The sequence below is a fragment of the Martes martes genome (assembly GCF_963455335.1).
Source record: "Martes martes genome assembly, chromosome: 4".
Classification (NCBI taxonomy): Eukaryota; Metazoa; Chordata; class Mammalia; order Carnivora; family Mustelidae; genus Martes; species Martes martes.
Window position 1 is genome coordinate 185,352,368 of NC_137891.1, and position 12,261 is coordinate 185,364,628.

A 12,261-nucleotide genomic window follows, 5' to 3' on the forward strand; every position below is an offset into this window, starting at 1 on the left:
CTGGTCATTAATCAGGTTATTTTCTTATTGTTGAGTATTAAAGGTTGTTTGCATATTTTGGACAGCAGTCCTTTGTCAGATGTGTCTTTTGTAGGTCTTTTCTTGGCAGTGTCTTTTGCAGAACAGTTTTCAATTTTAATGAAACCTAGTCTATCAATTCTTTCTGTCGTGGATTATGTGCTTTGTGTTGAATTTAGAAAGTCTTGCCAAACTCAGGGTCATCTAGTTTTTTTCTTACATTATCTTCTAGAAGTTTTATAGTATTGCATTTTTACATTTCAGGTCTGTGATCCATTTCAAGTCGATTTTTCCGAAGGATGTAAAGACTGGGATTTGTTTCTTGTTGTTTTTGCATGTAGGTGTCCAGACACCAGTCATTGAAAAACTATCTTTACTCCATAGTATCGCCTTTGCTCCTCTGTCAGAGGTCAGTTGACTGTATTTATCTGGGTCTGTTTTTGGGCTCTCTGTTCCTTTGCTCTGAATCTGAGAGTAAAGTGTAGACGTCTTGACTCGTTACTTCTAAATAGTTAAGTGTGTGTTTTGTAAGAAGAAGACGTTTGTTTATATAGCCACCACAGAGTTACCAAAAGCAGGAAATGTCACAGTGTAACAATATGAATCTAATCTGTAGACATCTGCTGTTTGCCATGCGTCCCAGTAGTGCCTTCCATGGCACTTTGTTTTTGGGCCAGGTAACCAGACCAGCATCACGCTTATACCTAGTTACCGTGTCTCTTAATTCTCCTTTAATCTGGAACAATGTCTTAAGCCTTTTTGTCTTTTCATGAGATTGACATGTTTTGAAAGAGTACAATCCGGGTTTTTTTGTTTGCTGTTTCTTGCATATTAGATTTAGGTTATGCATTGTAGGCCAGACTATGTCAGTGGTTTTGTGTCCTGAGGTCTCCATGTTAGAGAGAATATGGTATCATTTTGTCACATGATTTTAGTGATGTTAACTTTGATTATTTGGATAAGTTACTAACTTTCCTTCGTAATTAATAAGTAATTTGTAGGGAGAAACTTTGAGGCCATATAAGTATCCTGTTCCTCATCAAAATTTGACCCACTAATATTAGCCCTCCATGATTATTTTTGCTGAGTCACTGTGGTGATTGTGGAATGGCACTGATTTTTTTGTTTGTTTTGTTTTTAACTCAGGCTAAATTGCTCTGCCTTTGAAAAATAGATCAGAATTCAGCTACCATTAATTCAAGTGTGGTATTTTTGAGTACAGTGAAAGGAAGAAACAGAGAGAGAGGGGTGAGGGGATGGAAAAGCCTGTTTGAGGCTTTAGGGTATTTTTCATTTTTTATTTTTATTTTTATTTTTTTAAAAGATTTTATTTATTTATTTCACAGACAGAGATCACGAGTAGGCAGAGAGGCAGGCAGAGAGAGAGGGAGAAGCAGGCTCCCTGCTGAGCAGAGAGCCCGACGCGGGGCTCGATCCCAGGACCCTGGGATCATGACCTGAGCCGAAGGCAGAGGCTTTAACCCACTGAGCCACCCAGGCGCCCCAGGGTATTTTTCATTTTTAGCAACAGAGACTATATACATTTTCAGTGTTTTTTTTTGTTTTGTTTTGTTTTGTTTTTAGTAGAAAGAGGGAAAAACCTGTGATGGTGTATTTTTCCCTCTTTACACTCTAGTGGCGAGAAAAGCTGCCTGGAAGTAATAGATCATGGACGTGGTTAAAAAAATACACATTTTTACTGTTGAAATTGTGGTCTTGATTTGATTCATGTTGGCAACATTTACTAGTGATCAAGTTACTTAATCTGTCTGCCCTTCAGTTTCCTCACTATAAAACCAGAATATTATATCAATAGTTCTGGAGCAAGGCCCAGGAATCCATAGTTTTTCCAAGCACTCCCCAGGAGATGCTGATGGGCAGCCAGCTTTAGGAAATGCAAATCTACCTTCTGCTTCAGTGACTAGTGTAAATGCAGATTTGATCATGTCCTTTGCAGGAGATAGACCAGTCCCAGAACTTCTTATGTTTCTCAAACCTGAGCATCTTACGCGTTTGAAAAATTGTTTTGTGGTTCTTCTCCCTTATCACTTAATGTCTTGCCTTCTCCAGCATACAAATTAGGTATAATCTGCATATTTATATCCCTACTACAGCTTTAAGAGACAGTTTATAAATGAATTCAAACAAAACTAAAAAAAAATGAAATTCTAACTACCAACATTAATTTAATAGAATGGGTGATTTGTGTTTTGCTGAAATGAAAGGGCCACTTGCTACTGATTGCCTATGGCCCAGATTAGTAGGGGCTGGGGTATGGTGTATAGCATGTTTAGATACAGTAGCAGGTTCCTCAGGATGACTCAGCTCTTCCTTTGCTTTCATTTTTGTTATAATAACTGAGAAGCCTCCGTAAGTGTTAAGTGTAGCTTGCCATGATGTGCCTTTCCCCTTCTGTGGCATTAATGTGTGGCACGTTCGGTTTATCTCATTTACTTACTTTGTGATACCCATGGTAATACTACTTAGTTATTTGATTGTATGTAAACTTATTCAGAACTAAATCATGTATCTCTAAACTCTGTTAATTGAAATGATAAAGTAGACAGCCAAGAAAATGAATACATTAAAAAAACTTAGGATATACATTGAAATGAGAAGAAAAAAGAGCCCTCTCCCTCGCCCACTTCTCCATCTCTTGGTGCTCTCCGAGAAAGACAGCCAGCCAGTGTCCCTGACGTTGTAACCTGGCTGATTCATGTACATATACAGTTGATCCTTAAGGAGTGTGGGGTTTAGGGGCACTAACCTCCTCCTCCCGCCTCTCCGCCCCCCACAGTAGAAAATCCCTGTATAACTTTTGGCTCCCCCAAAACTTTTAACAGCCTAACTGATGACATGAATAGTTGCTTACTGTATCTTTTGTATGTTAAACGAATTATGAACTGTATTTTTTTAAAAGATGTTGTTTATTTATTTGACAGACAGATTACAAGTTAGGCAGAGAGGCAGGCAGAGAGAGGAGGAAGCAGACTCCCTGCCAAGCAGAGAGCCTGACGCAGGGCTTGATCCCAGGACCCTGGGATCATGACCTGAGCCGAAGGCAGAGGCCTTAACCTAACCCTGAGCCACCCAGGTGCCCCAATGAACTATATTCTTACAGTAAAGTAAGCTAGAAACAAAGAAGATATTATTAAGAAAAGCACAAAGAAGAGAGAATACCTTTTTATTACTATACTGTGACAGATCTACATATAAGAGGGCCTACCACTGGAAACCTGTGTCGTTCAAGGGTCCACTGCAGTCTGTCCTTCTGGCCAGAGTAAATGAACTGACTGTGCTTCTTTAACTGCTTGTCTGCAGTGTGTAGAACAGTTTCTGACTCTGAGAAGTTGCTCCTTATTGAATTGGTAGTTTTCTTCACTTAGAAGACAGGAAAAAATATATATATTATGAAAGAATAAGGTGAAAAGGGATTGTTTTTTAAAGGAATACGTTAAATGTGACAGATGAGACCATCAGTGCAGAGTATACCATTTAATACAGTCAAGAGGGGAGATCAGCCAGTACCAGCCAGAAAATCCTAGCGTACGTGTGTATTAGGTTTTTCGGAGGGAAGTGACGGGTGTTTTTCCACCCTGTTTTCTACCTCGCACTGAAAAGGGAGAGGTGTGGGACCCGGAGGATATTTCTGGTGATGGTTTCAGTGATTAGATATCAGTATATGGCTCAGGAAAAAATTTTTTATTTTAAATATTTGTTTCCATACCTGTTGGAATTCTCAGGGGCTTGTGGAACTCATACAGCATGTACCTTGTACACATGCACTTAACCCTTTTTCAGCTAACGTGATATGAAGCTGGTTTATTATGTTTTTGATTTAATTTATTTGCTGTTTTGGTCTCTAGTGCTGGTTTTCTTTTCCCTTTGAGTCTCTCTTAGAGGGGAACTCACTGTACTCTTAAAACAGAAAAGTGGGGGATGTATTGTTGATTATGAGGCTGCTGCCCTTGGTTGCAGCCTCTTGACAAGTGACGGTTCTCCTTGATGCCTGAATCAAATGGAGAATGCTGCTGCACTGCCCCAGGGCCTTGTAACAATTTATAGTTTGGATGGAAGAGCAGAAGGGACTAAAAGGCAGTTGTACAATGCCTTTGGTGTCCTGCAGTAGGTGTGTGTGGTGACCTTGAACCAGAGACCCTTGGGATTAATTAGTAAGGTGCCTTGAGCCAAAGAATTGCAGAGGGATGTTTAGGAATTGCATCCAAAGGCAAATTAGCAGCAGAAGTGGCTGACCCCAGCTCCTTACTCCCACACATTTGGTGGGAGGGTGGAGCTAATTGTCTACAATAACAGAAAGGAAATTGAATGACATTAGTGGAGTTCTAGGGTAGTGTAACTGGAGTGCAGAACATTCTGTCAGGGATGAGGGCGGTTTGATTTGTACTTGAGTCAGAGACCATTGGCTTGATTTCAGTCTAAAAATTTTTTTTAAAAATGTATTTCTAGTGTATAAAGATTCAGAAATACTCTTAAATTAATATTACTGCTAAATTTACTATTTGGTTAAAAAACTTTTTTTTGGAAGTTCGGGGACTTTCTAACCTTCCCTGTTAGAATGGGGAATTGGTGGTTGATACCTATACAGCTTTGCTTTGTTAGTAGTGCCTGCTTGGATATATTAAAAATGTCCACAGATGTCCAGAGATTGGCACACTCCCCACAGTGATTGAATGTCAATCTGCTCTTAAGAAATTGAGCAGATTTGTTAACAAACAAGATGGGAATGCACAAAGATATCTGATGCATTGTTACACTTATTTAAAAGAAAGGCAGCTGGCAAATGATAATTGACAGATATGTTTAATCTGTAGAACTTGAAATGCTGCTATGGTTACTGTTGGTTAAGTAGGGAAGACACGTCCATGAAACCAGGGCTTCTCTAGAAATGGATGAAGAACGACAAAGAACCCAAGGTGACAGTTAAAGGATTGCATGGCAGGAAAGGCACTGTGATTAAATCCCCTGATGTTGTCACTGAGCTGTAAGGCTGAAGATAACGCACTCTCCTCAGCTGAAAACAAGAATCGATACTCACTCCTTGATGGGCTAAATTATTAAAAAGAGCCCTTCTTACAGTGTTTCATTATCTTGGATTTGCCTCAGCTGGTGATTTGTCGGCAGCATAGGGAGATTTGCTAGGCATTTTGTATTAAAATTATTCAGTCGGCCGGTGGAGCCTTTGGATAATTCCTTCCATTTAGCAGTGCTCTTGAATAGATGTGTGATTTACTTTTGCCTAAGTGGCTTTGTATCTTTTGGAGTTACTAAACAGAGTGGTGGGCTTTCTTTTTTTCTTTTTAACCTTGTTTTCTTGTTTGTTTGTTTTCTTTTTTGTAGGGGGGGTGGGGGTGGGGTGGTTAATAGATTATTTTACTGATGCCCTTAGCAAACATCAGCTGCATTTGGCACTTTATGTCAGCCTGACGTGTTGGTTAATGCATGCTGAGTTTTATAGTCTTCCCTTAGGAATAAAATTCTGTAAGAAGTTGACTTCATTTTTATTAATAGTGTGTGTGTGTGTGTGTGTGTGTGTGTGTGTGTGTGTGTTTGTGTGAGAGAGACCGTTAGTGGTTTTAATTTAATATGTTGGCTGATGTGATTTCAGCCAACGAGTTGAAAAGCAAAGTAACCTCATCTCATGAGCTCTAGGGAGAGAGAGAAAAGAAAACTAGCACTGTGATCCCAGTATAATAAAAAGGCTAAGGAATGTAGAGGAAGAAGAGCCTTTGCGGTCAGTGCTTTGCCATTCTCCACCGGCCTGGGAAGAGTTATACAGGAGGCATTGCCATGTAGAAGCATAATTTGACTTGTCCATCGGACTGGCACAATTGGAATCTTCTGGATGAAGTTTGAAGCCTTCTGCCCTTCTACAGTCTGTCTGAGGAGAGATAAGACTCTGCTTCAGTGTTTCAGAATTGGTGGTGTGAGATATTTATATAGTCTGGTAGAGACAGTACTGATTCTAAAAGATTTTATTTTTTATTTCATTATTTTTTTAGAGGGGGGAGGGACAGAGGGAGAAGGAAAGAGAGAATCTTAAGCAGACTTCATGTCCAGTGCAGAGTCCGACATGGGGCTCGATCCTATGACCCCGAGATCATGACCTGAGCCAAAATCAAGAGTCACACGTTTAGCCGACTGAGTCATGCAGGCACCCCTCTAAAAGAATTTTTTGGTTCAGCCTCAGCCTCAGGAGGAGCGTGCTTAGCTAGACAAAGCCGTGTTAAGAGACATTGGTCCCTGTAGTGGAACCATGAGGTGAGGCTAAAGAATAGTGTAAAATCACATTTCTGCTTCCCTGGAAAGCTGATCAGTTTGAAAAATCCTTTTATCTGGTGTGGAGGGGAGAGGGTTGAGTGGGAAGGGAGAGTAATGGAGTAAGGATGGAAGGAGAGGGAGATCTTTGTGAACTACTGTGACTAGCTTCAGTAACAGTATTAGACATGGCTTATGTGCATGGAATCCAGCCATGGTGGGTGCACAGCTGCCATGGAGAGACGCTGGTGTGGGAGAGCTCACCTGGGGGAATGAACCCCAGGTTGGGTTCCAGTGTCAGAGAATCTCTGGGGAGAGAGATCCTGTTCCTAAACATTGCAGCCAGCTCCCTTGGCCAGCTCCATTGCTTCTGTATGTGCTGGGGAGCCAGGAATGTCCTGTGAGCCCCACCTGTGTTCCTGTAGATGGTTAATGATGATCTCTTGTGTGCTCTTTGTTTCCTGTTCCCCCGGCCAGATTTGTAGCTTGCCCTTCCTTTCCAACTCTTTTTGGCTAAAAGGGTAAGTAAAGGACATGGGTGGTGGTCTGTCCAGGAGCGAGAGAGAGGTGGCATTCCAGCAGGCTGATGGGTTGTACATTTCATAATCCTGGTGAAGGAGTCTGTAGAATGCACACGTGTGTAGTATCACAGTAATGTGGAGAACACAATCTCCGTTTTCAGCTTGCTTCATGATGCTGCTTTGAATGCATTTGGAATTCTTCTGAAAGAAAGAGATGTATTTCCCTTTTATACTTTGGGGAGAAGGGCGGAGGACTGAGACCTAGACAACCACTGGTGTTAACTTCCTCCTTGGATGAAATGATGCCTTCCTCTGATTGCCGTAGAAAATACAATTACGTAACAGTGACCACTGAGTATCAGGCAGTTTGTTGAGCAGAGGAATGGGTTCTTTTAGAAGGTGGACTAGAAAACTGTCAAAAGGATTAATCAGTTAAAAAAAAATCCAGTGAGATGTTTATTTTCAAAATTATAGTGAAACTCCCTCACTTTACAGACTTGATCATTGTTCAGATCAAATTAGGTCATGCATAAGTGCACTTCAGCCTCTCGCTTTGCCCTAAATCCGACTCGGACATCCTGCTCCTCTCCGCTCTCTGCACACGTGTGGCAGGGACCCTGCAGGCTCAATTCCTTTGTATCTGCATCTTCTTAGTCGTGGGATCTGAACACATTGGTTCTTATTCCTACCAAATTTTCTAGTCCTATGTATTTTTCTTCCTGTTAGTTTATTGCTTGGGTTATCATTTCAGAGATCTAGTTTAGGAAGAAACAACATGAATTTCTTTGAAAATTCAAATGTTTGTTTAAAAATTAGCATCAGTGCAAATGAAATGGTTAAACACTTGCTATTTTAGCTCCCAAAGGAAGCAGTGAGAGGTGAGACCCAGTGAAAGTTCCCTTTTAACTGGAGCATGCCCTGGGCATCTGTCATGTTTAATAATGCTTTTGACCTTTAGGAGTGTTGAACTTGGAATTTCTCTTAGGTCATCTTGGGGGGCATTGTCATATACTCTGTGTCAGCATTATTTCCAAAGATAGGTCACACCGGATCATACATAGACCTTTGAGGTTAATTCATTAGAGAAATTTGTTTTATCATTCAAGTTGAGTTTTCCCTGTAAGGGAGATAAAATATCAGTGTGTTTCACTACATTTTTGAGTCATAGGCTGCTTTGTTTTTGGCATACTGGTTGGAGATGTTCTGTCTTTGGGTCAGCTTTTTTCCAGGCGAATCTTACGTCTCATGAACTAAAACTGCATATATGTTCACAAAGGTATTTAGGAAACTTAGGCTCGTTCTTGACAGTTTCCAGAGAAGTGCCATCTTAGTTTTTGCTACTGCTCAGGTAGGTGATTAGTAACATTATTACTTTTTGACAGATGTTTTTTGCAGCCAGGGGGTGGTAATAAGCATATTGCATATAGGAAGAATTAAATGTATGGCTTTTTTTAGGTTATTTTTTCTTTGGCAGTCAGCTTATACCTATAAAGAATATTGTACATAATAAATAAAAGACATTAAAGTTTGGGTCCTAATTTTCCATGTGGGTCCTTTTTTTTTTTTTCTTTTTAATGTTGCAACAAAATATTCAGGATAGCAGAATAGCCTTTTTTAAAAATCTTTTTAATGAAAAGTATGACTTTTCTATTTAATTTAGTGTTTAACAGATAAGTATTGATATGGGCAAATACTTTAGTGTTTATTGCTGATGAAATAAAACATTTGATACCCACATAAGCAAAGAAAACTTGCCGAAATAAAAATTAGTCCATAGTCACAGATGACATGGCTGATCCTAATCACCAGCTTTTTAATAATAGACTTTTGCTCACAGAGGCATCGTGGGAACTGAGTGGGGCTGGCCACATGCCAGCCTTTCTTCGCCATTTAAAGAACAGTACAGAACTCATCAGATTGACAGTGGTTCTTAGAAGCCTTTATATTAAAGGACATTATTATTATTACCAAGACCGTATTATCCAAACAATTTTTAAGAAGCATTGTTACTTATTGACAGATCCTGTTTGTATCCGGATAGAGTGTTAATGTTTCAGATTTTACTTGAGAGTAGGATTTGAGGGTTTATGTAGTATCCTAAACTAATGTGATACTGCATGTATCATTTGTATTTGCTCTTAGTTTAGTCGATGCATTTCTGGCTAAATTATTATAAAATTGTCTGGACTTTCTGCCTCTTTGTGTCCTTTCCACAAATGCTTTGTTAAACTACTGTAAAATGTAGTACATTCTCACTGCAGTTATTAAATCCAATTCTGTCTTCACTAGTGGACCAAACAAAAGAATTAGTGGGGAATTGCTTTTTTCTTTCCTCTTATTATTTTGAGCTGGTATATCTTTATATCCATTGGCATACATATATTATGTAACTCATTGTGTAATACTCCTGATCATTTATATTTTATTTTACTATGATTATGATTAACTAATTTCACTTCACTGAGAGTTAGATGCTCTTATGGAAGAAGTAGCCAGCTGGCTTCTTTTTTCAATTCTTGCTATCAAAACTTCCCAGCTGTGTTACTTTAAGTGAGCTATTTAATCTTCTAGGGTATTAGTTTCCATCTATCTGTCATATCAAGGTAATACTTGTCGTGCTTACTTATAGGATTATTCTCATGAGGATAAAGAGAGGTAATGTAGTGCTTTGAAAATTTTTCAGTGGCCTCCAAATGTAGGAGTATCAGTTGTTATTAGGATTGGCTGTATATAATAAAAGCCTAAATCACAGTGGTAAAAAGTGTGTGTTCTCATGTAAAACAAGGTGTTTTCAAGGGTATGCCATCCAAGGTTGATAGAGGGACCATGCTTCTCAGGCATCTTGTTTCCTGCCTACGGCTGCATTGTCCTTACTGCATGGTTTCCATTCTCAGGCTTTCCTTGTGGCCACAGATGGCCCAGGGCATGAACTATTTGTTGCTAGTCTACAATGAGATAAGTATAGAAACAGAAAGTAACCATTTAGAGATTTTTTATAGCTGTTTGACATTGCTACAGCATCTTATTTGTGTTGTATAAAACACTGCTCTGGAGTGAATGGGGGCAAGTGGTTCTTCACCACAGCTAGACAGCTGAAGGAGGAGGGCATGCAGGCAGAAGCCAAGACTGCCCATTCCAGCGCATCTCTAGTAGCCCCGTCTAACAGCTTCAGTTCACATGGATTTTCCAGGGGGACTGCAGTTGTTTTGTCTGTGTTCCAGTAGTGGAGGGGTTCTGTTACTAAGGAAAATGGGAGAACAGCAATAGGGTAGGCAGCCAGCAATCTCTGCCCCAGTTGGACAGGTCTGAAACCTCAGAGCCATTCAGCATAGAATCAGATTCACAAAGGCTGCCAGTTCTTTAGTGATAATGACTCCAGGGGCAGCAGCTGTTTCTGGGGGCTAGGAGAACTGTGCGTATGTCAGGTGGAAAAACATACTGAGAATGTCAAGAGCAGAGTAAAATATAAGAGATTATATAGTTACCTTTCATAGAAAGGAACATTTAAAAAAATATTTATTTATTTATTTGACAGGGAGAGAGAGGGGGAGAGAGACAGTGAGAGGAGGAACACAAGCAGGGGAGTGGGAGAGGGAGAAGCAGGCCTCCCGCTGAGCAGGGAGCCAGATGTGGGGCTTGATCCCAGGACCTTGGGATCATGACCCGAAGTGAAGGCAGATGCTTAACTACTGAGCCACCCAAGCACCCCTGGAAAGGATCATTTTTAACAGATTTTACATTTATTTGTATTTCCATAACTTGAAAATATATTTATGAATTTAGTTACAGTTCCTCATCTTAAACCAAGATGGATTATCTTCATGCAAATATGATTAAGTGTGGTTCTCCAGAGATAAGCTATGGAAGTGCAGGGGTGCTTGGCTGGCTCAGTCAGTAGAACATGCCACTCTTGATCTCAGGGTCATGAGTTCAAGCCTTGTGTTTGGTGTAGAGCTTAACTATAAAAAGGTATGGAAGTAGAGCTTTTGAAAAGATGACTTTTAAAAGGTATCTTTTTGTTAGTTTGGAATTGGCACGATCCTCTTTGGTATGTTGTGTGTAAACACATGTAGGATACAAGTTGTAGGGAAGTTTTTAAGAGACTAGCTTAACAAGGATGAATGGCTTATGATTTAGTTGAATTTTATTTGTGTTTTCAAATCTTAATTTCATTGTTTCATCAGTATTAGGAAGTCTGGTAAAATGTCTCCACCATGAATGGAATCCTTCACATTGTGGCTTTGCTGTTTTTTCCCCCTAGTATAAAAGTGTGTGTTTCCTTCTGGCGTGTTAAGCCAGTATATATTAAATGTTCATATTATGTAGCATTTGGTACTAGGCATCTTTAGAGGAAGGGATTATGAATGATGGCTGCATCTTTAAGAGAAAGTCCAAGTTCTTGCCTTCATCATGTGCAAGTATTTGTGGGAGGCATAGGGCATAAGTAGATGTCTTTAAGGTAGCTAAAAGCAATGTATTTGCTGTAGTGTCTGTGCATTAGAGAGGAGGTGCAAAGTGATTGAACCTGTCCATTGGTAAGGTAAAGAGGAGGCATCCTAATGAACCGGGTGGTTTGGAGTTGGCTTTTACAGATAAGGGGGAGAAGGGTCAGGTCTAGATGGAGAAACTTTTACCACCAACTGCTTGTTTGGTTCAGAGTGATGTTTATCCTTTGTAGTTCTCATCATATGGATGATTTTTAGTCATAGTGATGGGATTTGGAATGTGAGAAGATTGTGGGCAGTGTCCATTAATTAGCTTATGTAGGCAGTTTTGCAGTGAAAATCGATGATTGTGCTTGGTTTTCAGCTAAAGGCATTAACTGGCATTTTATTTTTTCTCTTAGTCAGTGAAGGTAATGCTGATGGTCATTTGCCATTCATGGTCACTGAGCAAAAACTACCGTGGGCACATATGGTTAGTGACTGCCGGTCAGGCAGGACTGTTCTTGCTTTTAGACCATCTTTTTCTTGACCATTCCATTTGAAGAAAAAATGTACCTTTCCTTCTCGTTTTATCCCAGAAAAACCTTCTCATGCCACCCAGTTATTCATAGAGAAAAACTTGCCTTATCTGCCAGCCCAGGTGGCTTGATCTTTACTTTCTTGCTGCCCTGTGGAAGTTGGTACAAGATGTAGCGCGTTTGACGACAACGCCACAGGACTCTCTTGCAGCCTTTTCTTCAGAGTCTCAGTTGGAAGAGGTCTGCTGGCTTTTCCCCTTTATAGTGAGCAAACATTTGGGAAGCTCGTGCTCAGTTCTGAACATCTGAAATAGTTGAATAACTTTCAGTTGCTCCAGATCCTGACAACGATGCAGTTGAGTGAGGATAGTTTGGAGACTAATTGGTTGGCAACTCTTTCTACTCAGCAGTACTTCAACTGTTTCTGGAGAAAGAAACTGCTAGAGGATTCTGGGTGAGCCCAGGCATGTGGTCAGTGGCAGA

At 40.1% G+C, this 12,261-nt stretch overlaps 1 protein-coding gene across 1 annotated transcript in view; it reads left to right on the top strand.

Annotated features, from left to right (window-relative positions):
* RERE (arginine-glutamic acid dipeptide repeats) overlaps positions 1 to 12,261 on the top strand; it is a 308,722-nt gene that overhangs the window by 101,272 nt on the left and 195,189 nt on the right. The gene's annotated exons all lie outside the window — the stretch shown is intronic.